This window comes from Momordica charantia, assembly GCF_013281855.1.
Source record: "Momordica charantia cultivar OHB3-1 chromosome 7 unlocalized genomic scaffold, Mcharantia_2.0 BLBB01000007.1, whole genome shotgun sequence".
Classification (NCBI taxonomy): Eukaryota; Viridiplantae; Streptophyta; class Magnoliopsida; order Cucurbitales; family Cucurbitaceae; genus Momordica; species Momordica charantia.
Window position 1 is genome coordinate 8,328,060 of NW_028275165.1, and position 25,223 is coordinate 8,353,282.

Genomic DNA, 25,223 nt, shown 5'->3' on the forward strand with positions numbered 1-25,223 from the left:
ATAGTAAACCGACTTTGGGTTGCCAGGGCAATTGTTATAATGATGATCTCCCTCGCAGAAGGAGCAAGAAATACCCTAAATGTGGCTAACATTTGCCTTGCCAACAGATGCTCCCACTATACTCTGCTGTGTCATGCTTCTTATCACTAAATCTGTCAAGTTTTCAATTTTCGTATTCAAAGCAGCGTATGATTCAGATTCATTAAGTCCCTTACCTCCTCTACCTTGAATAGCTCTAGGGTCTGACCATTAATGGTTGTTCGATGATATCCTTTCCAAGATATTGAATGCTTCAGCATAAGGTTTTGCTAACAATGCGCCATTTGCTGAGGCATCAATGACCAGACGCGTAGCATCGTCCAATCCATTGTAATACGTTTCAATATGAATGCACCTTGGAATTCCATGGTGAAGGCATTTTTGAAGCAGTAGCTTGAAACGCTCCCATGAATCGCTCACTGACTCCCCAGCAAATTGCTGAAAGTTGGTAATATCGCTTTTGTAGTTAGCATTCTTGCTGGGCGGGAAGTACTTCATCAAGAATTTCTTGGTCAAGTCATCCCAACTTGTAATGGATTCTGAAGGCAGCGACTCCAACCAAGTCCTGACTTCATCTCTAAGTGAATAAGGGAACAACTTAAGCCGCAGCACTTCTTTGATGCATCCTTCATCCTTAAACGAATTGCATACCCCCATAAAAAACTACATATGTGAATGCGGGTCTTCAGTAGGATGTCCGTGAAACTAACCCACTGTCTGGAGCATCTGAAACATTACAGGTTTTAGTTCAAACTTTGGGGCAGCAATTTCAGGCTCCGTGATTACTGGGTTGAAATTATAAAATTCTGGAGCTGCATACGCCGTGATTTCTCTGTCGATGTCATCTGCTAGTAATACAACATTCGGTGGAATAGGTTGACGCATATTCGGGTTGGGTGGATTAATATTTGCTTCAGCTTGGGCTCTTCTTTGTTCTCGACGATTCCTATGAAATGTGCGTTCTATCTTGTGGTCGATAATGTACTCCAAGCTCTCAAAATCATTCATGCACCTACAACCACACAAAAAGCTGAGAAAAAGAAAACTGGATTAAGCATCGTATCTACAAACACTTATTCGGATGACAACACTAAAGACGGATGAATAGTTTTGAATATCTATTTACTAAACTTATTCGGATTTAAGCACACTTCAAATAACTAAGTAAACTTTTTAAGTAAAAAAAATTATGCACAATGTATACTAACCAAAATATCATAAAATAAATATTCAAGATGAGCACAACAATTATAATTTGCAACAAAAGAAAATATACTTGAAAAATAAATTTCAATAAATAAAAAGTATATCGACAGAGAAAAAGTTACGCAAGAGATTTATAGTGGTTCCGCCAAGCCCTGGCCTACTCCACTCCCGAAGCACCTCTCGAGATTATCCACTAAATACGATCCTTTTTCAAGTCAAGATCGCAAATCCAGTCGTTTTACAGGATCAAGACCGAACCTTACAAACTGCTCTTTTACAAGATCTATAACAAAAACCCAACATTTTACGGGACAAAGATCAAAACTTACACTCCGTTCTTTTTACTAGGCTCAAGAACGAAATCCAAATAACAGCACAACAATTATAATTTGCAACAAAAGAAAATATTCTTGAAAAATAAATTGCAATAAATAAAAGTAAATCGATACAGAAAACATTATACAAGAGATTTATAGTAGTTCGGCCAAGCCCCGGCCTACTCCACTCCCCAAGCACCTCTCGAGATTATCTACTAAACACGATCCTTTTTCAGGTCAAGATCGCAAATCCATTCCTTTTACAGGATCAAGACCGAACCTTACAAACTGCTCTTTTACAAGATCTATAACAAAAACCCAACATTTTACGGGACAATGATCAAAACTTACACTCCGTTCTTTTTACTAGGTTCAAGAACGAAATCCAAATAACTGTGGAGATTTCAAATTGGTATCAGTCTTCTATGTTCTCACCCTCTCTATTCCCCAGCAACTTCAAGGCAACCAAATGGGACGTAGAGGGAGATGGAAATAAAGATTTTTCACCCACTCAAATTCTCCAATAGAGTGGATTTACAAATTTGAGCTCACAAATAACTCAATCCTTACAACAAAAAAATCTCTCACAAGAATAAATATGAAAGTAAAAATTGAGAAGTTGGAGAGAGCAACAATGAATTATGGATGATTGAGAAATAATACAAATTGTTGTGTTGAAAATTTGGGAGAGGAAATGTGTAAAAATTGATTTGAAACTAAAATCAAATTGGGCCATTGGTCTTAATGATTGAGAATTAATGGTGGAGATTGAATTTTAAAAAAAATGAATGATTATATTATATTATAATATATAGGAAAATTTCAGTGAGTAGCAAAAATCTTTTATGTATTTCAAAATATCTCACCTGTTTTTAAAATTTTCAAATATAGCAAAAATTTTTACTTATATAAGTAGTATATCAGATAATCATGTCAATAGTATATCAGTAATATATCAGACACTCATATCAGCAGTATATTAGATGTATATCACATACATATTGCACAGGCACACATATCAGTAGTAGACCAGTAGTATATCACATACATATTGCAAGTATATCAGACACTCATATTAGTAGTATATGTATATCACATACATATATCAGTAGTCAAATATATTAAAGATATAACAAAAGTATTACATATATATTACGTATGTATATCATTTGGGTAAAGTTTTAATTTTAAAGTTAGACCTCTGTATTTTAAGTGCTATATTTGAACAAACTAAATGTGGTTTATATTTTACTAATTTTACTAAACTTTTTTGTCATATTTGCAACTCCTCCTAATATACATTATAATATTCTTTTTAAAAAAAAGCCTCCAACGGCTACTTCCAACTTTTTTTTAGTTACCTAACGGTAACTTTCATCTCTTTTTTACTTTTTTTTTAATTATCTTTTTCTTCTTCTTCTTCTTCTTCTTCTTCTTTTTTTTTTTTTTGCTTTTCTTTCTTTTTTTTCTGAATAATTCAAATCACCATGTGTCAGCATATAATTCACTCACGTCATCCGCTTGGATATTTTCCGTTCCACTTGATTGGATCATAACTTCTCCATTTAAACTTCAATTTAAGTGATTCAAATTGTGTTGGACTCGTCTTTTCAAGCTCTACACTATAGATACTTTGAAACACTAAAAGCGTCAATAGATCAAGTTTGTTATCATCAAAATATATAGTATGATTGAAGCTCGTAAAGCCAACATTTATTTCGCATCTTTTGTAGCTGGTTCATACATGCATCGATGATCAAGTGAACGAAGCTTTGCAGATTTGTTGCTTCGTTCATGGCTGAAGTGATGTTGCCCTCAAAGTTGAAGTTCTCAGCATGATGGATCTAGTGCTTCATTAACGGTGTTCATGGTTGCAGAGGGCGAAAGCGTCACTTTTGCTGCTATTGTTGCTTAAGTTGAAGAGTATGACGTAGAGATGGCTTGCTGCGTGTAGGCCTAGTTTGCTTGTTTTCCATTCTTTAACCTCAAGGAAGAAGATGAATATGGAAGTGAGAAATTCTCTCTCTTGTTTTTTTTTTTTTTTGTTTGGTGTGGTAGCTATAGCCCCCTCATTTTTTTCCTTTTCTTTTACTGTCGCACTTACAGCTGCCTTCATTTGTTAACTTTTTTCAATTATTTATTATTACTTTTTTTAAACTCTTCATTTTTTTTCTTTTCATTTTCTTACTTTTCTTTTATTTATGCAGCTTTTTTTTACTTTGACCCTCCACCTTTTTTTTTTTTTTACTTTTTTCTAACTCTTCTTTTTTTTCCAAATATACTACCATTTTTTTAAATTCTCTCTTTTTTTTTAACATCATTTTTTTTCCATATAGTATGGTTTTGCTCCAATTCAACACTCTAATGCAACATTTCAAGTGGCAAGATCTTCGACAACCATTGAAGGACGAGGTGCAAGAGACCATCAAATGGTTGCAACATCTTTGCTAACTATCAAGCGGCTGCGCAACATCTTTGCCAACCATCAAGCGGTTGTAACATATTTGCCAACTTTAAAAAGCGACTATCACATCTTTGCCAGCCATCAAGCGGCTTCAACATCTTCGCCAACCATCAAGCGACTGCAATTTCTTTGCCAACCATCAAATGAAGATTCAACTTCAGCGTGACGCCTAGGGTGCAACACCTAACTTGGTGATTTACTTGCTGTATTTTCTTCAATATGTCTTTCTAAATTCCCGTCTCTAGCCCGATTATGGATAGTTAGCCTTTTATTTCTAAAAAGGGTTGCTAAGAAGTAGTGTTTTTGCTTTCTACTCATTGCTCAGCATGTTTTCCCAAAAAGTTAGGATTTAGAGAAGGTCACTATAAGTCTTAACAAGTCAATACTGAAATGGTTGCTTATTTGCATTGTTGAGTGGTTAAACCGAGGAGAGGAGCGCCTTAGACATAAGGGTTCCGGTTAAGTAGCCTAGACATAGGACCTTAACCCGAGGTTACGACTATTTCCATCATAAAACTAAGATATCTCTCATAATAGACATATTAGGGAATGTCTTAGGACTTTGAACTTGCTTAGACATAAGTCAAGTGAAAAGCGTAGTCGTTGGTTCCTAAAGTAAAATGCATATCGTCCTTAGCGTATCCTTGATTCTTTGTTGGCTAACTTGAAGTAATTTGGGCTAGGTTTTACCATTATAAGACCAAATCCCAAATCCAAAACCATTATTTGTGACCACTTTCCATTTTACAAGAATCACTCATTTCAACGTTCACTATTCATTAAAACTTTAGAGTTTGGAAATTATTTAGTAGTCCTTGAGGATCGATACTTGGATACTCCATCCATTTTATATTACTCTGACAGGTGTGCGCTTGCATCTATAGAATTGTTACCACGCTTAGTGCATGCGTTCAGCATAACCTCAGTCAAGTTTTTGGCGCCGTTGCCGGGGACTTTAGTTTTAAAATTATTTTCAAATTCTTTTAGTTTTTATTTTTGTGAATTGTTGTTGGGTGTAATTTCTATCCACCGTTTTTGTTCTATATTTTTGGTCGTTTATCTCAGAAGGGTAAGTTAAAGTGCATGAGCACAAGATCTTTTCTTCTACCCCTTGACCCTGAGATTGATCGGACCCTTCGAAAAACTCGAAAGGAGCAAAGACTTCGAAAACAACTAGAAAAGCAAAAAGAGAGAAGGTGAAATCAGTCCTGAAATTGAGGTAGAGAGTACGAGCACATCAATGGCAGATATTCCACCTCGTGATCCGGTTGATCCACCTTCTGTTAACGGTAATATGAGGGATCACGCAAGAAATAATGAATTCAACCATATCCAGATGGCGGACAACAGAGACGTGGCAATGCGAGAATATGCCGCCACGGCTTTTCAGAACTTTGATTCAGGGATAGTCAACCCTATTCCAGCCCACGCAAACTTTGAGCTTGAACCAATGATGTTCCAAATGTTGCAGACAATTGGACATTTTGGAGGGCAGGAACATGAGGATCCATATGATCATCTGAAATCATTCATTCAAATTGCAAATGCATTTCGATTACCTGGTATAACAAACGATGCTCTTAGACTAACACTTTTTCCATTTTCTTTGAAGGACCAAGCTAGAGCATGGCTCAATGCATTTCCATCGGGATCCATCACCACATGGGGGTCGTTAGTGGAGAAGTTCTTAACAAAATTCTTCCCACCTACTCACCACGCTGATATCAGGGAGGAGATCATCTCCTTTAGACAGTATGATCGTGAACCTGTTCACGAGGCGTGGGAAAGATTTAAAGAACTAATCAGGAAATGTCCGAACCATGGCTTGCCGGCATGCATCCAGATAGAACATTTCTTTAGAGGTTTAGATCATCCTACTAAGATGATGCTAAACAATGCTGCCAACGGAGCCTTTACAAAGAATACATTCAACGAGATAGTCGACATCCTAAATGACTTAGCTTCACACAACGAACTATGGTGTTCGCAAAGATCTAGGGCAGCACTAAAGAAGCAAGATCCAGCTGGAGTTTTGGCTCCGGACATTGCGACCTCGATGCAAAAAGTGATGGTTACAATGAACCAGAGGCTGAAAGAGATGGCGTTGGGAATAAAAAATCCATTAGCCACGCCGATACAACCTGTGCAGTCGGATTATTGCACTCCTGCCCCTGTTTGCCAAGTCAACGATCTCATTTGTTCATTTTGCAGTGAAAACCATATTTATGATAATTGTCCACATAACCCTGCTTCCGTTTTTTATGTAGGACATGGGAACAATAGGAACTTTAACCCATATTCGAACACCTACAACCCAGGTTGGAGGCACCACCCTAATTTCTCATGGGGAGGTGAAGGAGGTTCGAGCGGTTTTAATCAAGGGCAGAGCCAGCAGAACAAGCATCCCTATGTTCCATCTACACAGCAATACATCCCACCACCGCAACAGCAGTACAATCAAAGAACACAGACTCTACCAGTTCAAAATAACAACTCAAATCTTGAGAATATGATGAAGGAGTACATGGCCCGAACAGACGCAGTGATACAATCCCAAGCGGCATCAATGAGGAATTTCGAGACCCAATTGGGACAGCTCGCCAATGAATTGAAGAATAGACCACAAGGTTCTTTTCCAGGCCATACTGAATTACCAAAACGAGAAGGGAAAGAACAGTGCAAAGTTGTCACCCTTAGGAGTGGACTGGCATATGATGAACCAATAATGCCAACAACAGATGTACAGATTCCGTCCACTGAACCAACTGTAAAGATACCAGAGAATCCAACAACACCAGAAAAAGAAAATATTAGAAAAGGTAATGAGGACACCCCGAGTGTTCCTCCACAGGTACAACCTTCTTTTACCCCTACTCCCCCGTTTCCACAAAGATTAGTTAAGAAAAATAATGATTCCCAGTTTAGAAAATTTTTAGATATTTTAAAACAATTGCATATAAATATACCATTAGTAGATGCTCTAGAACAGATGCCAAATTATGCTAAGTTTTTGAAAGATATAGTTTCTAGGAAGAAAAAGATAGGAGAGCATGAATTGGTAGCCATGACAAAATGTAGTAGTGAAGCTGTAGACAGCCCGCTACCCATGAAATGTAACGATCCTGGCAGTTTTACCATTCCATGTTCCCTAGGAGGGAAAAACTTAGGTAGGGCATTATGTGATCTAGACGCTAGCATTCATTATCAGTTTTCAAATCTTTAGGCATAGGAGAAGCTAGACCTACTACGGTTACCCTCCAACTAGCAGATAGATCTATCATAAGACCTGAGGGAAAGATAGAAGATGTTTTAGTCCAGGTGGACAAATTCATTTTCCCTGCGGACTTTATCATTCTAGATTGCGAGGCAGACTTAGATGTTCCCATTATTTTATGAAGACCATTTCTAGCCACTAGGGATACAGTTTTTAATGTGAGGAAGAGAGAAATTACAATGAGGGTAAATAATGAAGAAGTTAAATTTAACGTTCTAGACGCCATGAAATTACCAGGAGACTTTGAAGAGTGCTCTGCTATAACTAGCTTGAATCCTATTATGCTTGATGAGTTTTATGACTTGTTAGTTACAGAGATTGAAGAAGAGCTTGATAAGATAGCAGAAGGACCGGAAGATGTGACTAATCCTGTTGAAAAAATACAAAAAGAAGAATGCAAGTTGTTACTTCCGTCCATAGTGGAACCACCCATTTTGGAGCAGAAGCCATTGCCGTCGCATTTGAAATATGCGTATCTAGGGGATATCGATGCTTTACCAGTTATTATAGCTTCCAATTTATCACCTACTAATGAATATTCTTTATTGCAGATTTTGGAGAAGCACAAAAAGGTCATTGGATGGACGATAGCAGATATCCGAGGGATAAGCCCGGCCTTTTGCATGCACAAAATCTTATTGGAAGAAGATGCTAAGAACTCTATTGAGAGTCAAAGGCAGTTGAACCCGAGATGAAAGAGGTTGTAAGGAAAGAAATTCTTAAATGGCTTGACGCCGGTGTTATATACCCAATATCCGACAGCAGCTGGGTAAGCCCAGTACAGTGTGTACCAAAGAAAGGGGGTATAACCGTGGTGGCCAACGAGGAGAATGAGCTCATCTCAACCCGAACTGTGAGTGGGTGGAGAGTTTGCATTGACTATCGCAAACTCAACAAGGTAACGAAGAAAGACCATTTTCATCTACCGTTTATTGACCAGATGCTCGACCGTCTGGCAGGTAAGGATTTTTATTGTTTTTTAGATGGATATTCGGGTTATAATCAAATTACTATTGCTCCAGAAGACCAGGAGAAGACAACATTTACGTGTCCGTATGGTACGTTCGCTTTCAGGCGAATGCCCTTTGGATTATGCAATGCACCCGCGACTTTTCAGAGGTGTATGATGGCCATCTTCTCTGACATGGTAGAAAATATTCTAGAAGTTTTTATGGATGACTTTTCTGTTTTTGGAAATTCTTTTGACGCATGTTTAGTTAATTTGGAGGGAGTATTGGAGAGATGTGAACAAACAAACCTAGTCCTAAATTGGGAGAAGTGTCATTTCATGGTACAAGAGGGTATTGTTTTGGGTCACAAAATTTCCAAGCAAGGAATAGAGGTAGACCACACTAAGATAGACATCATTTCAAAGCTACCTCCTCCCACGAATGTTAAAGGGATTAGAAGTTTTTTAGGGCATGGGGGATTTTACCGCCGCTTTATAAAAGACTTTGCTAAAATTTCTAAACCCGTGTGTCAATTGTTAGAACATGATAGACCATTTGATTTTTATGATGACTGTTTAAAATCATTTGAAATGTTGAAAGTTGCTTTAAGTTCAGCCCCTATAATTATCGAACCTAATTGGGATTTACCTTTCGAGCTCATGTTTGATGCTAGTGATTATGCAATAGGAGCTATGTTAGCACAACGTAAAAACAAGATCTTGCACCCTGTATATTATGCTAGTAAGACTTTGACCGATGCACAACTCAATTACACTACTACTGAAAAGGAACTGTTAGCAGTTGTATTCGCCTTTGTTAAGTTTAGGTCTTACTTGATAGGCACAAAAGTCATTGTTTTTACTGACCATTCTGCTTTAAAATATTTATTTGCTAAAAAAGATGCGAAACCACGTTTGATACGGTGGATTTTGATACTTCAAGAGTTTGATATTGAAGTTAGGGACAGGAAGAGTACTGAAAACCAAGTTGCTGATCACCTGTCTAGATTGGAATCCCCGCTCTGTGATGATGGAACTGTTATACGTGAACAGTTTATTGACGAGCAACTCTTGCGAGTTGATTCAGTTTCGTGGTATGCCGATATAGCAAATTATTTAGTAAGTCGAATAGTTCCTTATGAGTTTAACAAGCAACAGGTAAAGAAATTTCTAAATGAAGTTCGATTTTATCGTTGGGATAAACCTTTTTTATATAAGCTAGGACCTGACAATATCTTACGCAGGTGTGTAGCAGAAGAAGAGCACGAGGCGATATTAGACGCTTGTCATATGTCTCCATATGGAGGACATTTTGCAGGACACAAAACCGCAGTCAAAGTTTTGCAAAGTGGGTTCTTTTGGCCCACTCTGTTCAAAGATGCACATAAGTTTGCCCAGGTTTGTGACAAATGCCAACGGACAGGTGAAGCGAGGACGTTACAATTGTTGGAATTAGAAGAACACATGCAATTTTCTTATGAGAATGCTAAGCTTTTTAAGGAAAAAACTAAACAATGGCATGATAGGCGTCTTCGGCCGAACAATCTTCAAGAAGGTGATCTGGTTCTGTTATTCAATTCTAGGTTGAAACTTTTTCCTTGGAAACTTAAGTCTAGATGGTCTGGTCCCTTTAAAATTTTTAAAGTCTACCCATATGGGGCAGTGGATCTAGTTGACTCTAAGGGAAGTATTTTTAAAGTAAATGGGCAGAGACTTAAGCCATATTTTGGAGAACCAGTGGATAGAGGAAAACCCTCTATTCAACTTTCAGGACAATAAATTCTTGCGAAAAATGTTTTTCCTTCTTATCCGTTTTGAAAGAACAAAAGTAAAGGAAGGAAGTTTTTGTATCTTACATTCTTTTTGTTTAATCATAAAAAGTTTTGCTTATTAAGAGAATGTTCTTGAAAACATTGAAAAAAAAAAATCACACAGGCGCCTAGCGCCTGCCCTGTTTTTTCCAGCATTTCGAAAAATCTTTTTCCTTCGTGGTTTGGGTTTCATTTTCGAATTTTATGGGTTTTATTTTGGGTCAAACATTAATCCTTTGTGATTTAAGTTTCAAATCTCTCCTTAAACTCAAAAGTACTTTAAATTTTGTTTCCCTAATCCTATTTGGAATTCAAAGTTATTTTCTTCTTTTCGGTTTAGGAAACCTCGTTTGAACTAAAAACTCAATCTCTTTCCATTTAGGATTTAGTTTGGGGAAAGCTTTAAATAGACCCATTGCCTAAGCCTTACACCTCAACAAAAACCCACACAACTCTCTTCCTCCCCTTTGTTTTTCGAAAAAAATACTCCCTCACCACCCTTGTTTTCGATTTTCAGCCACAACCAAGAAGAAGAAGACATTTCCAGCCTTTGTTTATTTCTATGACGTCTTCTTCTCAACACACTTCACTCCCTACTTCTCCTTCCCAAGCTCCTACACAACCTCCTATGATGGGCCCATATGGTTATGTAAATTGTCAGCAGCTACCCACCATTAATATACCTCAAAACAGTGAGTTTAGGGCTGCAAATCCTCAACAACTTCCTCCAATGATCAATCCGGGTATGTACCAACCGTTTATGTTTAACTCGGTTCCTTTCTATCATTTTCCCTTGTCCCAAATGCAAATTCCAGGTAGTGTTCATCGTTATGGAATGCCCAACCCATCTACTCTATTTCCTAGCCTTCCACCTTATTATGGAATGGGTAATTGGGTACCTCCACAAAATTATGGGATGATTTTACCTAGGGTTCCCCCACCACCTCAACTTCCATTCCTAGAAAGAGGACCTCAAGCACCCCAATTGAACCCTAACATATTGAGTACCTTCAACATGGGACACCTAAAACCCTTAGAGCCTCCTATGATGCCAATCCCAACCAATATGCCAATGGATACAGGAGTGGAGCATGGAGAAGAGCAAGAGAAGAGCCATAGCCAGAGGCTAGAGCCCGAGGTCTCGATAGGGCAAAAGAGAAAGGGCAATGAGGTGCTGACGGACCCAAAAATTGAGGAAGATGGGAGTAGTAGGCGTCTGACGCCTAAGGGTTCATCTATGGAGAACAGGGATGAGGAGCAGTTTTATTCATCTCCGTTGATTATTACACCTGGATATGGTAATCATGATTTTCTACTGGTTTCACGAGGCAATTGTTCAAATATGCCGGAAACGGAGGATACCGAAAACGAAGTGGTAAGAAAAGATACTCAGGAACCTTCCCCATTGGATACACCTACAGAAGGAGCATTTTTTAGTCACCAAGCGTTGCCTACTGGGGCAACTGGATCTACTCCGTTGGCAACGGATGAGCATGTCACACCGATGGCCACTCTACCAGGGGTAAGGGATGCTCACGTTATTCCTTCTAATGCAGTTAACCCGCTTGGGTGTGATACAGGTAGATCCAAGGTTGGGGAGAATAGTACTCAAGAACCTATCAGAGAAGAAGATCCTAAGGACACGCAGACGTTAAGGGAAATGTTCCAATACAAGAGGCGGGAGAAAAAGAGTTCAAAACGTCGTGCAGTTCAGACTAAGAAGCCGACAGTGCCCATGAATGAACCTAAAATGAGAGCTGCGAAAGCTAAAGTAGCTGAAGCTAAGAAGAAGGTAGTGGCACCTGGGCCAGTTGATACAATCGAACTAGACTTGTCTGAGGGAGAGGAGGTCGAGACGAAATGGAACGCGGCGAATTTAGCAACTCGAATTTCATTAATGAAATCCCGTAAGATTATGACAGAATTGGGATTCGACCTCAATCTAGGAGATATGCCTGACGATTGGAGGAAGACCGCTAGAGATAAAGAATGGAGACCACTCATTCAGCCCATACAATGTGAGGCTTTGGAGTTAGTTAGAGAGTTCTACGCTGCTGTCCACCCCCAATCACATATAGCCATAGTGCGTGGGAAGGAAATAAGGTTTGATGCCACTCAGATCAACTACACCTTCAACATTGAGAATATCAGAGATGCTGTGGGAAATAAGATGTTAGTGACTCCGACTCTAGAACAGCTCGGTGAGGCTCTAGAATGTGTTGGGAAGCCCTCTGCCACTTGGGATTTGACTACTCATGGCAAGGTACGACTAAAACCCGAGGATGTTTCACTAGCTACTGCAGGATGGTTATATATAGTCACAAACAGAATTCTGCCAACGGAGCATGATGAGCATGTCACTCAGGATAGGGCACTGCTGGTTTATGCCATGCTAAAGAGCATAGATCTGAATTATGGAGAATTGATCAATACCAGTATCCATGAGTGTGCCCACCGGACACGTGGTAAGCTTTATCACCCACGCTTGCTTGGTCACTTCTTTATGCTTGCGACAAGGTGTGCAGCTCCCTGCGGATCAAATTAAGAGAGATGCCCCAGTTGTGGAAGAGAAGAATATTCGGAGAATTATCACCCATGCGCTACAAAGAAGGGCAGGTACTGGGACGTCTCCTGCATCGGAGATCCGTCGTCTCCGAGAGGAGAACCAACAGCTGCGAGATCAGGTTCGAGAAGTCGTGCAACATATCTACAACTTGAGGGTTTCTTTGGATTTTGCGGTTTTACCTTCATGGCCTCCAGCGCTAGCTGCTATCCTTGGTCATCCATCTTCCAGTACCGACACTGATCCTAGTCCACAACCTCCAACTTCGTGAAGGGGAGGTTCCTTCTTTGCTATTTTTTGTGTTTTATTCTTTTGGTTAATGACGTCGTTTGCATATTCTAGCCTTACTACGCATGTTTTTTGTATTGATTATGTTTCGAGCTCAGTTGAAGCATGCATAAATTAGTATCGTTTATCTTCTGATCACTTAAAGTATGCCTTCACTTAACCTTAGTTTAGCTTTTCACATGCCTACTTTGAAGCATGTGTGTTGTGCATGTGATTTCATGTCAATGATGATTCTGAGAGATTTTTGAGTTTTCTGTTCTATGCCTGACTAAGCTTTGAGCTATTTCCTTCGTTTATGTGATAAACTCATTTTCTTTTATGTCTTTTTGATCTTTACAGACTTTAAGCTTTTTCTTTGCCCCTATATAGGAAGTCCTTGTCCTTTTTACTGTTAAGCCTTTTTCATCCGATGCAAAAGTCTTTTCCCAGTGAGGACACTGTCTCTCTTAAGTTTGGGGGGGACAGTCGTTGTATCAGTCGTTGTTTCAGAAAGATAAAGTGTTATTTATATTTGAAAAATCATGCTATTTTCTTAGTCCTACTATAGACACCCATTTAGTTTTAGGTTGGGTGTTGACTTTGAAAATAGCAGTAAGGATGGTGATAAGTGACTTCGTGTTTTTCATTGTCGTCGTCTTATGACCTAGCTATTAGTTTCAAAGTCTTTCTACGAGTAGCTGTGGTTGAAACCGATGTTAGTGTGTGGAAACCTCAGGGGCTAGTAGCCGGTCTTTCAGATGTAAAAGTCTCAATGTAAAAAGGGAGTGTGCAGATTCCTTAGGGGTATTTGAAAACGTTTTCTGTTTTTGAAAGGAAAAAAGATTTTGAAAGAGAAAGTTTTTATCATTTCAAACTTGGTTTATAGTGACTAAGCTTACAAAGGCAATAGAATGGTAGGCTTTGACATCTTTTCCTTGAGACAATTTATGATTGAACATCTCGGTTGTTTTTGCTTTACCTTGTCCATGTGTTAGAAAGCTGATTAAAGTTGCTAAGTTTTGCCTGAGGACAAGCAAAAAGTTAAGTTTGGGGGTGTGATTACGCTTGTTTACATGCGTAAAAAGAAGGTTTTAGATACTGTTTTTACTATGTTTTAACTTTGTTTCGGACTTTTTCTCGGTCGTTTGAGTTCCAATTCATGCAAAATTGATATATGATGATTTGTAGTTGGCTTATATTGTATTTATGATATTTTAGGACCATTTGGGAGTGCAAATTAATCAAAAGAAGCAAAAAGACGGAAAAACCTTCATTGGAGGCGCCAGGCGCCTGGTAGGCTGCAGAAACACTGGTTTTCTTCCAACTTTGCCCTTAATGAAACGCATCTTCCAATGCGTTTTGGTGGTTCCAACCGATGCATACGTGTAGAAGAAGTGTTCCACTATCAGTTTCAGCATGATTTGGTCAGTCAAAAGAGTTGGAAATGGGTGATCCACCAGCGTTTTAGGACCTACCTAACCAATTCTGCACAACTATAAATTCCAGCAGCTTCTCCACCAAATTCATCAAGCCTTGCTTCCTTCTCTTGATCATTCTTAGTGTTTCTTTGTTGCTTTCTAAGTACTTTTGAGTTGCTTTCATTAGTTGCTTTTAGTTTTTAAATCCCGAGCACTTTACATTCCTTTATTGAGCTTTGTTTTGTTTCCGTTGTTACTTAGTTATTTTCTACCTATTCAAATTTATAAAAATCCAGCACTTAGCTTATCTTTACTTTGCCTTTACTTTATTTTTAGTTAAGAGAATTGTGTTTTCGGAGGAAAGAGCACGTGACACTCCCCCTTGCTTGAAAGAGAAGGGCGAAGCTCTCAATCCCGAGCAAAACTCTCTGTTAGTTAACTTTTGTTTTTCACACATGCATTTCAATTTCAACCATTTTACTTGCTGTATTTTCTTCAATATGTCTTTCTAAATTCCCGTCTCTAGCCCGGTTATGGATAGTTAGCCTTTTATTTCTAAAAAGGGTTGCTAAGAAGTAGTGTTTTTGCTTTCCACTCATTGCTCAACATGTTTTCCCAAAAAAGTTAGGATTTAGAGAAGGTCACTGTAAGTCTTAACAAGTCAATACTGAAAAGGTTGCTTATTTGCATTGTTGAGTGGTTAAACCGAGGAGAGGAGCGCCTTAGACATAAGGGTTCCGGTTAAGTAGCCTAGACATAGGACCTTAACCCGAGGTTGCGACTATTTCCATCCTAAAACTAAGATATCTCTCATAATAGACATATTAGGGATGTCTTAGGACTTTGAACTTGCTTAGACATAAGTCAAGTGAAAAGCGTAGTCATGGGTTCCTAAAGTAAAATGCATATCGTCCTTAGCGTATCCTTGATTCTTTGTTGGCTAACTTGAAGTAATTCGGGCTAGGTTTTGCCATTATAAGACCAAATCCTAAATCCAAAACCATTATTTGTGACCACTTCCCATTTTACAAGAATCACTCATTTCAACGTTCACTATTCATTAAAACTTTAGAGTTTGGAAATTATTTAGAAGTCCTTGAGGATCGATACTTGGATACTCCATCCATTTTATATTACTCTGACAGGTGTGCGCTTGCATCTATAGAATTGTTACCACGCTTAGTGCGTGCGTTCAGAATAACCTCAGTCAGATGGCGTGCGACAGATTGCGGCAACATACAACAATAGCCGATAGACCATCACAACAGGCAAGGCAGTGAACATCGGATGTTGGGAGATGAGATTTTAGAGAAGATAGAAGAGAGACAGATGTGAGAGTTTGAGAGAAATTGAAAAGTAAAAAGGAGAGAGGTGAGAAAGATGAAAAAGAGAGAGAGGATGGCTGAGATTGAAAGAGAAAAATGTGAAATTGAAAAGTGAAATTAGAGGAGAGAGGTGAGAAAGATGAAAGAGAGAGAGAGAGGTGACATTGATGGAGAGAGGTGACATTGATGAGATGGGAGAGGGAAACGAGAAGGTGGCTCAAGAAATCTTCTCTCAATAAACTTGCACTTTTTCCTAGAAACCCTACACTTAAAAAATAATATATATATATATATATTAATAAAATCGATTCGATTCGAGTTGAATCAAAATTTATTTCTCTAAACCCGAGAACCAAACGAATTTGGTCAGTTCAAAAAATCTTTAACCCAATCCAAACCGAGATTTCTCCTAACCCAACCCAACCCATGGGTCGATCGGGTTCATCGAGTTACCGAATTTTTTGAACACCCCTAACTCTATGGTATTTGTAGTAGTTGGAATCATTTACTTTTTCCATCTCTTCTAGTCATTTGCATTAAAAAAGTTCGATCAGTTGCATTTTTTGTTGTTGTTCTAACATATCAGAGATGTCAAAATCATGAAATTATCAACTTTTTCTTGTCATTCCTTAAGAGCTAAATAACGCCTTTCATTTTATTATCGTTTTTTTTACTTTTTTATCTTTTCTTTTTTAAGACGACTTGAGATAGGTTGGTTTGATAAACATTGATTCTTCTGGAATCATCTTGACGTTCTTGCTTACGTTCTTTATATCAGGGACTAAAACGTCTGTATTTCCTTGACTAGCATACTTAGCTCTATGTCGTGGTCAGAAGTTTATAATTTTTCAAATTTGCGAGGTGTAATACCTTGAAGGATGTAGAGAAGTCTCCAATGCGTACTTTGGTGCACATTTCTTCAACAGACACTTCAATCAATCGATCTTTGTAGTCGAGACTTTAAAGTTCTCCATCTATTGATGTAGTCAACAGTAGGTTCATCTTTTTTATTGCTTGATATTGGTGAGTTCCATCATGCTTACGTTTTACCTTGTGCAAGCGATTGAAGAACTCTCTTTCCAATTACTCCTAGTCGTTGATGGATTCAAGCTCTAGATCTATGTATCAGTCAAAAGCATCGCCTTTTAGTGTTCAGACAAATTGTTTGAAAAGTAGTCTAGTTTGGATTTATGCCCTAAGGTCTTGTAATTAATAAATATTTTATTATTTATTTGAAAAATATTTATTTAATTATTTTGGTTTTATGAAATATTTATTATCCATTTTTATAAAATTTCAAGGTTATAAATGTAATCTTGAACAGTATGTAGTTGACATACAAGAGGGTTGTGTTCAAGTTATAATCTAAAGATTATATAGTATATGAATACCTTGTTTTGGTAACACAATTGGTACGGCTCACACTTTGTAAATATTACATATGATTTGATCCAAATCATTCATGTGAAGACATGTGAGTGGGGGTATCATATACAGTGAATTTGTATAAGACTCGATCGCGAAATATTTAATCTTTCTTTGTAAATCCACTAAAAGATAAGATAAGTATTTCATAGGATGATCATATCCGACTCAATTTTAATCCTGGGCGATTTATGAGCTTCTGCCTATGACGACATGTCCTTTGATTTACATGTGAAGGAACGTTAGTCCCGTAGCGGAAACGAAAATCTTGTTCCTAAATTTTTGAAGAACAAAAACACAGAATTGAAAAGAAAAACACAAGGGAAAAATCACTTACATTTGAAGAATCATTCTTCAAGTAATCATCAATTGACACCACCAAACGATCTTCCTGAATATTCTCTGGGAACGACGATCTTGCTTGTGGGAGCAATAGCTTGGAAAGCAAAAGGGGGAAAATGAAAGAGAGAGCATTTTTTTTATTTTTTTTTGTTCAAGAGGAATGCAGGGGAGGTTTCTTTGTTTTCCACTCTTCTACAAAAAAAAACAAAAACTAACATGATGCAGGGAGTTACCCCACATCAAATAACTTCCCCACTCCCCTGTAGTTTTGCACGGGAGTTTTTTTATTTATTTTTAATTAAATTAATAATAATAATTAATAATAATAATATATATTATTAATTAACTAATATTAATTAATTAATTATTAATTGAACTAAAAATTAATTAATTAATTAACTCTATATATATATTAATCAAAATTATTTATTTCTGAAATAGAATCATATTCTAAAGCATTTCTCTCCTATAACCTATAGTTGTAATGTACATCTTATACACATTATTTTTAACCTATACTTTATTATGAATTTTATTCATATTAATTTTTATTTGAATCTCATTCAAATAATTTCTCATTTTGAATCTTTATCCAAAATTAATATATATTTACGTAAAATGTATCAATATACATTATATACATTCCCTTATATAATTTGAACATTTCAAATTATTTCATAATTCTCGATCCTTATTTTACCTGTTGTGAGCTAGCAAAGGGACCTAATGGACCTACAGATCAGAAGCTCCAACAATACGAGATTAATCGGTCAAATTCATTGACCGAGTTAATCAACATTCGTTAACTATCACTCCACTAAAGACTCGTAGTTGCACTCTTCTCATTGCAGAGTATTTTCGTGTCCATGGATATACAACCATTAATGGCAAGTCAATCCTTCATGAGTGTTCATAACTCAAGTTGGGTCAAATTACCATTTTACCCCTGAGTTATATCTTACTCCTTAAATACCACTGTTCCTCTAGTGAACAACTCGGTGATAGTCCGATCAATAATCGGAAGTCCCTCTCGGGCCAGTGAGAGGGTGGGGCCCTTGTTCAAGTCCTGGAGTCACCATTTAAGAGAACACTCGTCTACTCCTCGAAAGTCGGGGAGGAGTGAATTCCATCTTGTGAAGTTATGTTCATAGCTCCCTACTCGGTCTCGTCCCCAAATGGTAGGAATGTTGGTTGGCGACTCGGGCCACTCTCACCCATACAGATCAAAGGACGAACCCTTATGTGTAGGAGTCCATAACTCACTCAAGATTGAGAATGACATGCCTGGTCATCCTATGAAATAGTAACCTGTTAGTCAACGGCGTTACTGTTGGGTGTGTTGCCCTAAACTCGTAGTTTGTATTTTGTGTACAAATAAATGTATATTAATTAAAGTTTTATTCAATAAATTTGTTGTTGAATTCATAGCATTGCATTGTCCAAAATCCAATAAACTAAACATCCGAGGTTATTTTAGTGCAACCGGGACAGTATATGTATTGGGTATATATTTGATATACTGGGTATATATTTGATATATCCCTGATATACGAGGTATATATTTGATATACCATGATATACAAGTGGATAATGTCCCGTGAAGAACCTAAAGGGTCTATAGTATATGGATAAGGCTGGGTACCTTATCCTAGCAACACTATGGATACGGCCCACTCTATAAAGGTTACAGACGACTCGATCCAGGTCGTTCGTGTGGAGACATACGAGTGGGGGTATCCTATACAATGAGTTTGTATAAGATCGGACCAAGAAATAGCCAATCTTTAGATGTAACACCGTTAACTAATAGATTGTTGTTTCTTAGGATGACCAGACAACTCATTCTCAATCCTGAGTGAGTTATGGACTCCTGTCCGTGAGAGCTCGTCCTTTGATCTGTATGGGTGAGAGTGGCCCGAGTTGTCGACTTAATATTTCTACCATTTTGGGGACGAGACCGAGTGGGGAGCTGGGAACATAACTTCACAAGATGGAATTCACTCCTCTCCGACTTTAGGGGAGTAGATGAGTGTTCCCTTAAATGCTGACTCCGGGACTTGAACAAGGGGTCTCACCCTCTCATTGGCTCGAGAGGGACTTCCGGTTATTGGTCGGACCATAACCGGGTTGTTCATTAGAGGAGCAGTGGTATTTAAGGAGTAAGATGTAACTGAGGGGTAAAATGGTAATTTGACCCAACTTGAGTTACGAGCACTCGTGAAGGATTGACTCGTCATTAATGGTCGTATATCCATGGACACGAAAACATTCTGCAATGAGAAGAGTGCAATTGCGGGTCTTTAGTGGAATGACCCGTAGTTAACGAATCTTGATTAACTCAGTCAATGAGTTTGACCGATTAATCTTGCATCGTTGGAGCTTCTGATCTGTAGGTCCATTAAGTCCCTTTGCTAGTGCATAACAGGTAAAACGAGGATCAAGTTTTTGGAAGAATTTGAATTGTTCAAATTACTTAAGGGATTATATGTATATTAATACATTATAATATATAGTTAATTATAAATTAAAACTATATATTATGAGAGAAATTATTTGAATGAGATTCAAATAAAATTAATATAAATATGATTCATATTAAAACTATAGGTTAAAAATAATGTGCATAAGATGTACATTACAACTATAGGTTATGCGAGAGAAATGTTTTAGAATATGATTCTAATTTTATAATAAATAATTAAGTGTTAATTATTTATTTGATTCATATATATATATTTATTAATTAATTATTAATTGGATTAATAATTAATTATATTTATTAATTAATATGATTAATTAATAAATTGTATATATATTAATTATTATTATTAATTAATAATATTAATATATAATAATTAAGTCCCCTGCAAAATTAGAGGGGAGTGGGCAGTTAAATGACGTGGGGTAACTCCCCACGTCACTGTTTTTTGTTCTTCCTTTTTTGCAATTCTGCAAAAAGACGGAGGAATAGAACAAAAAACACAGAACTCCCATTCTTCTCTCTCAATCGATCTCTCTCAAAAATCCCCTCTTCTTCCAAACGAAACGCTCCCACAAGCGTGATCTCGAAACCCAAGAGGATAGCAAGGAAGACTCGGTGGTGGTGTTCGGGTGGAAACCGTTGAAGAAAAGTTCTTCAAAGGTAATGGGTTACCTCTGTATTTTCATCTTTAACGGTTTTGATTTTGTTTCCCAAATGTCACGAACAATGGTCAACTTCCACTCCGGGATTCACATCCCTTCAGTTACATCTAAAGATTGTCTATTTTGCGGTCTTGTCTTACACAAACTCATTGTATAGGATGCCTCCACTCGCATATCTCTACACGAACTACCTGGATCAGGTCATCTATAACATTTACAAAGTGGGTCGTATCCATAGTGTTGTCAGGATAAGGTATGCAGTCTTATCCATATACTATAGACCCTTTAGGTTATTCCGGGGACATTATCCATATGTATATCGAAGGTATATCAAATATATACCCAATATATATAATGTCCCAGTTACATGATAATAACCTTGGATGTTCAGTTTATTGAATTTGGACAGTGCAATGGTATTAATTCAACAACAAATTGATTGAATATAACTTTATGGAATATAAATTTTGTTTATATAATTTCAAACTACGAGATTAGGGCAACACACCCAACAACATGGGTGAGAATGACTTTTGTAGTTGATTCAATAAGCCTACTATTTTGGAGACTTGACCAAATAGGGAGTTATAATTTTACGAGATGGAATTCACTCCTTCCCATTATAGGGTAAATAGATTAGTTGTTCCTTTAAGTGCTAATTTCAGGACTTAAACAATGGGGTTCCACCCTCTCACTAGCTCGAGAGAGACTTAGTTTATGGTTGGATCATAAACATATTGTTCATTAGAGAATCAATGATATTTAATTACAAGAGTATAATGAACTTTTGACCCAGTTGTAATTTTCGAACAACTTGTGGAGGGTCGACTTGCATGTAATTATTATATCTACGGACATGACCTGTTCTACCATGCATAAGAGTGCAACTCCAGGTTTATAGTGGAGTAACATTGGGTTAATGAATAAAAATTAATTAATTAATTAGTTTAATTAATTAATTTTGTATCATTGGAGCTTATAAACATAAGTTCATAAGGTCTCATTACTAGCTCACAAGAACATTAATAGATCAATTATGTTGAAAGAAAATTGAATTTGAAATGTTCAAATTCATATTTAATTATTTAAGGTATTTGGATATATTGAATAATAAAGGGAATATAAATTAATGTATTTGGATATATTAAATAATAAAGGGAATATTAATTAATGTATTTGATACATTAAATAGAAAATTATATTTCATTAAGATATACTAATAAAATATTTATTTGAATCAGATTCAAATAATATAAATTTTAATATATGAGATATTTAAAGATTTTATTTTGCTAGAGATTAATGTATTTGATACATACGAAGAAAAATTATATTTTATTAATATATGAGATATACTAATAAAATATTTTATTTGAATAAGATTCATATAATATAACATTTTAATATATGAGATATTAAAAGATATTATTTTATTTAAGGATTCTATCCCAATTAATGTATGTGATACATTAAAAGAAAAATTAAATATTTTATTAATATATGGTATATAGTAATAAGATATTTATTTGAATAGAGATTCTAATAATATAAAATTTTAGTATATGAGATATTACAATATATTATTTTATTTAATGATTCTATCTCAATTAATGTATTTGATACATTATAAGGAAACCAAATATTTTATTAATAAATGATATATTTATTTGAATGAGAATAAAATAATATCAAATTTTTAATATGTGAGATATTAAAAGATTCACCATAAGTCCTATAAATAAGACCCTTGGGGTAAGCCAAAGAGATATTTTTCTATGAAAGAATTCTCTCTAATTTTTCCCAAAGGTTTGGATCTCTAATTTTTCCCAAAGGTTTGGAGAAAAACGTTGTTGAATAAATTAGCGCATCTCTAATACCACTTGTTGAATGAATTAGAACAAAAGAAAAGAGACAATCGCTTGAAGAAAGAAACTTTTATTGAGAAAGTATGAATATGGACACTCAAACTCTCTCACGTACACTTTCTAACTTTCCTCTCTTTCTTCACTTACTTGACTTGATTCACTCTCATCACTCTATTCACTTGATTATGGAAACATCCCTCCTATTTATAGGAGGAAAAGGATCCCAATAGATAGATTTTTCTAGACCCTTCTTGTAACTCACATGTTCTAGATACTTCTAATTAATCTATCTTATCCAAAGGAATCCTCTATAATCCTTTGGAGCCTAAAGAAAAGCTAAGATATTTCTAAATCTTTTTCTTTAGATATTTTATTTACAATCTTCTAGAGAAAACGTATTTTGTGTAGATACTTTCAAGAAGCTTCTATACATAGTTAGTGTTGTATTTTATTTTAACACTCCCCTTCAACATTAACTATTCTATCTCTTTCAATCATCTGAGTTGTTGCTGGAACCTGCATGCTTTGATGGTCCTAGCCCTCTGGCACCAAATCTCGTATTCGATTTCTTCTTAATGCATCCACTTCTTCCTCCATGGCCTTTTTCCATTTGATGCTTTCAAATGTTTGTTTATATGTTTCTGGTTTTTCATATGTTGCTAATGTTGCATTAACATACCTGGGATTTGATTTTCTTTGTCTCGTTGACCTCCGCATTTGTGGCTCTTTATCATATATTCCACTTTGCCAAGGACCCTGTGTCCTTAACTGTTCTTCTTCCTCTTCATTGTTTTCTTCTGGAAGATCTTCTTCAACGTTTATTGAAGCTTGTCGTACTTTACTCATCTCTTGTGTTGATCCTTCTTCGAAAGTGTTTTCATCTCCAACATCAGAGTGCACTAGTTCCAATGTGTGTCTTGCCTTGAATTCAGACTCCTTAAATGGTAATTGATGTGCCTTCTCATGCTGGTATACAGCACATGCCATATCTTCTCCATCATCAAGTTGAGGTGGCCCCTTGAGCATAGACTTGCTCGTCATCATTTTCAATTTGTTGTAGTGTCTCGCATGCAACAAATTTTTCTGCTCATTCTTTCGTGTCTGATTCACGTATGTAACCTTTACTGACATGTCATAAATAGAGTCTTTTTCCTCCATTCCATCAATGGCGTACCATTGACTTTGAGATCTTCATACACCTTAACACCGTTAGGACCAAACAATACAAAGTTACTTGCTGATGTTAGTTGAGATATAGACACTAGTCTCTCCTCCATTACAGGTACACAAAATTTGTTCTCTTACTCCACTTGATTGGAATTGGAGCAAGGTGATATTGTTCTGCCAACGTTAATTTCTAGTTGCTTCCCTTTACAGCAACTCAACTCCCTTTCTACTCTATCATATTTTGCAACTTCTTTTTATCACCTGTCATATGGTTAAAGCGACTTGAATCGACGATTCGATTTTTCTCATAATTTACCTATTTTTCATGGAGACCCGAGTCTTCTTTCTCCACCATAATGGACATCGACTTTGAGTTAGATTCTATCAATGTAAATAATGCCTCTGCATCCCACTCCTATTCACTAATACTTCTCATTTGAGAGGTCACTACATTGCTTTTTGCCGGCTTCTTTCGTAGACTACAATCTCGAGCATAATGACCTATTTTTCCACAATTATAGTATTCGCCTTTTCTTCTTTGCTCATATTTTTTATTATTTTTATTAGATCCCCCTACTTGAGAACGTTTCTGAGTTCCTTCATCTCCTTTAGATCCTACTTTCTTTTGATATTTTGGTTGACCTTTTCTTTGACCACTAAAGAGCGCTTCTTCATTATTGCTCTTTAGTGTGACCCTTGAAATTTGCTTGGTCAATGCTTCTTGATCGGCAAGCATATGTTCTAGGTCAATAAGTGAAGGTTGTACTGACCAACCTTGAAGAGCAATAATGAAGCTTCTATATTCCGGTTTAAGACCATGAATAATTATTCTCATTGTTCTTGACTCCGAAATAGTAACAGTAGGATCTAATTCAAAGATTTCACGGTAGAGAGTTTTTACCTTGTTGAAGTACTGATTGATTATCATCTCCCTCTGAGCAATTGAAAGAAGCTCGTTCTCTAGAAGCTGCAACCTTGCAACATTTTCTTTGAAAAGAGTGAAGTAAATGTGTCTCATGCCACTTTTGGGGTCTCTGCATTCCTAATGTGCTCCAACATTACTTCATCAATAGTAGTTTTGATAGCAAACATGGTCTTACTTGCCTTGACCTTCCATTTCTTCAAGGTTGTTGCATCCTCCGATGGCGTGACTTCACTGCCTCCAATGACTTCCCATAAGTTTTGCCCTTGGAGATATGATTTTATGCAAGTGAACCATGTTTTATAATTTTGAGTGTGAGCTTCTTGACTTCTCCAACAACTTGAATGTCTCCCCCATCATCTTGTAGTGATGGATGCACTCCACGAAAAAGTTGTATCCAAGACTATTTACAATTTTCAGAAGCTCCACCAGAGCAAGCTCTACTAGCTTGGCTCTGATACCACTTGTTGAATAAATTAGCGCAGCTCTGATACCACTTGTTGAATGAATTAGCACAAAAGGAAAGAGACAATCGCTTGAAAAAAGAAACTTTTATTAGGAAAGTATGAATATGGACAATCAAACTCTCTCACACTTTCTAACTTTCCTCTCTTTCTTCACTCACTTGACTTGATTCACTCTTATCACTCTATTCAATTGATTATGGAGACATCCCTCCTATTTATAGGAGGAAAATGATCCCAATATATAGATTTTTCAAGACC

The 25,223-nt window shown here is 36.7% G+C and overlaps 2 non-coding genes across 2 annotated transcripts; one reads left to right on the plus strand and one right to left on the minus strand.

Moving 5' to 3' along the window:
- The first annotated feature begins 400 nt into the window (after positions 1-400).
- On the plus strand, positions 401-507 carry LOC148210256 (small nucleolar RNA R71). The gene has a single exon (XR_015792536.1). It is a non-coding gene; the product is annotated as a small nucleolar RNA R71 (small nucleolar RNA).
- A 5,239-nt stretch (positions 508-5,746) lies between these two features.
- On the minus strand, positions 5,747-5,853 carry LOC148210257 (small nucleolar RNA R71). Its single transcript, XR_015792530.1, has one exon. It is a non-coding gene; the product is annotated as a small nucleolar RNA R71 (small nucleolar RNA).
- Between the last annotated feature and the right edge of the window lie 19,370 nt (positions 5,854-25,223).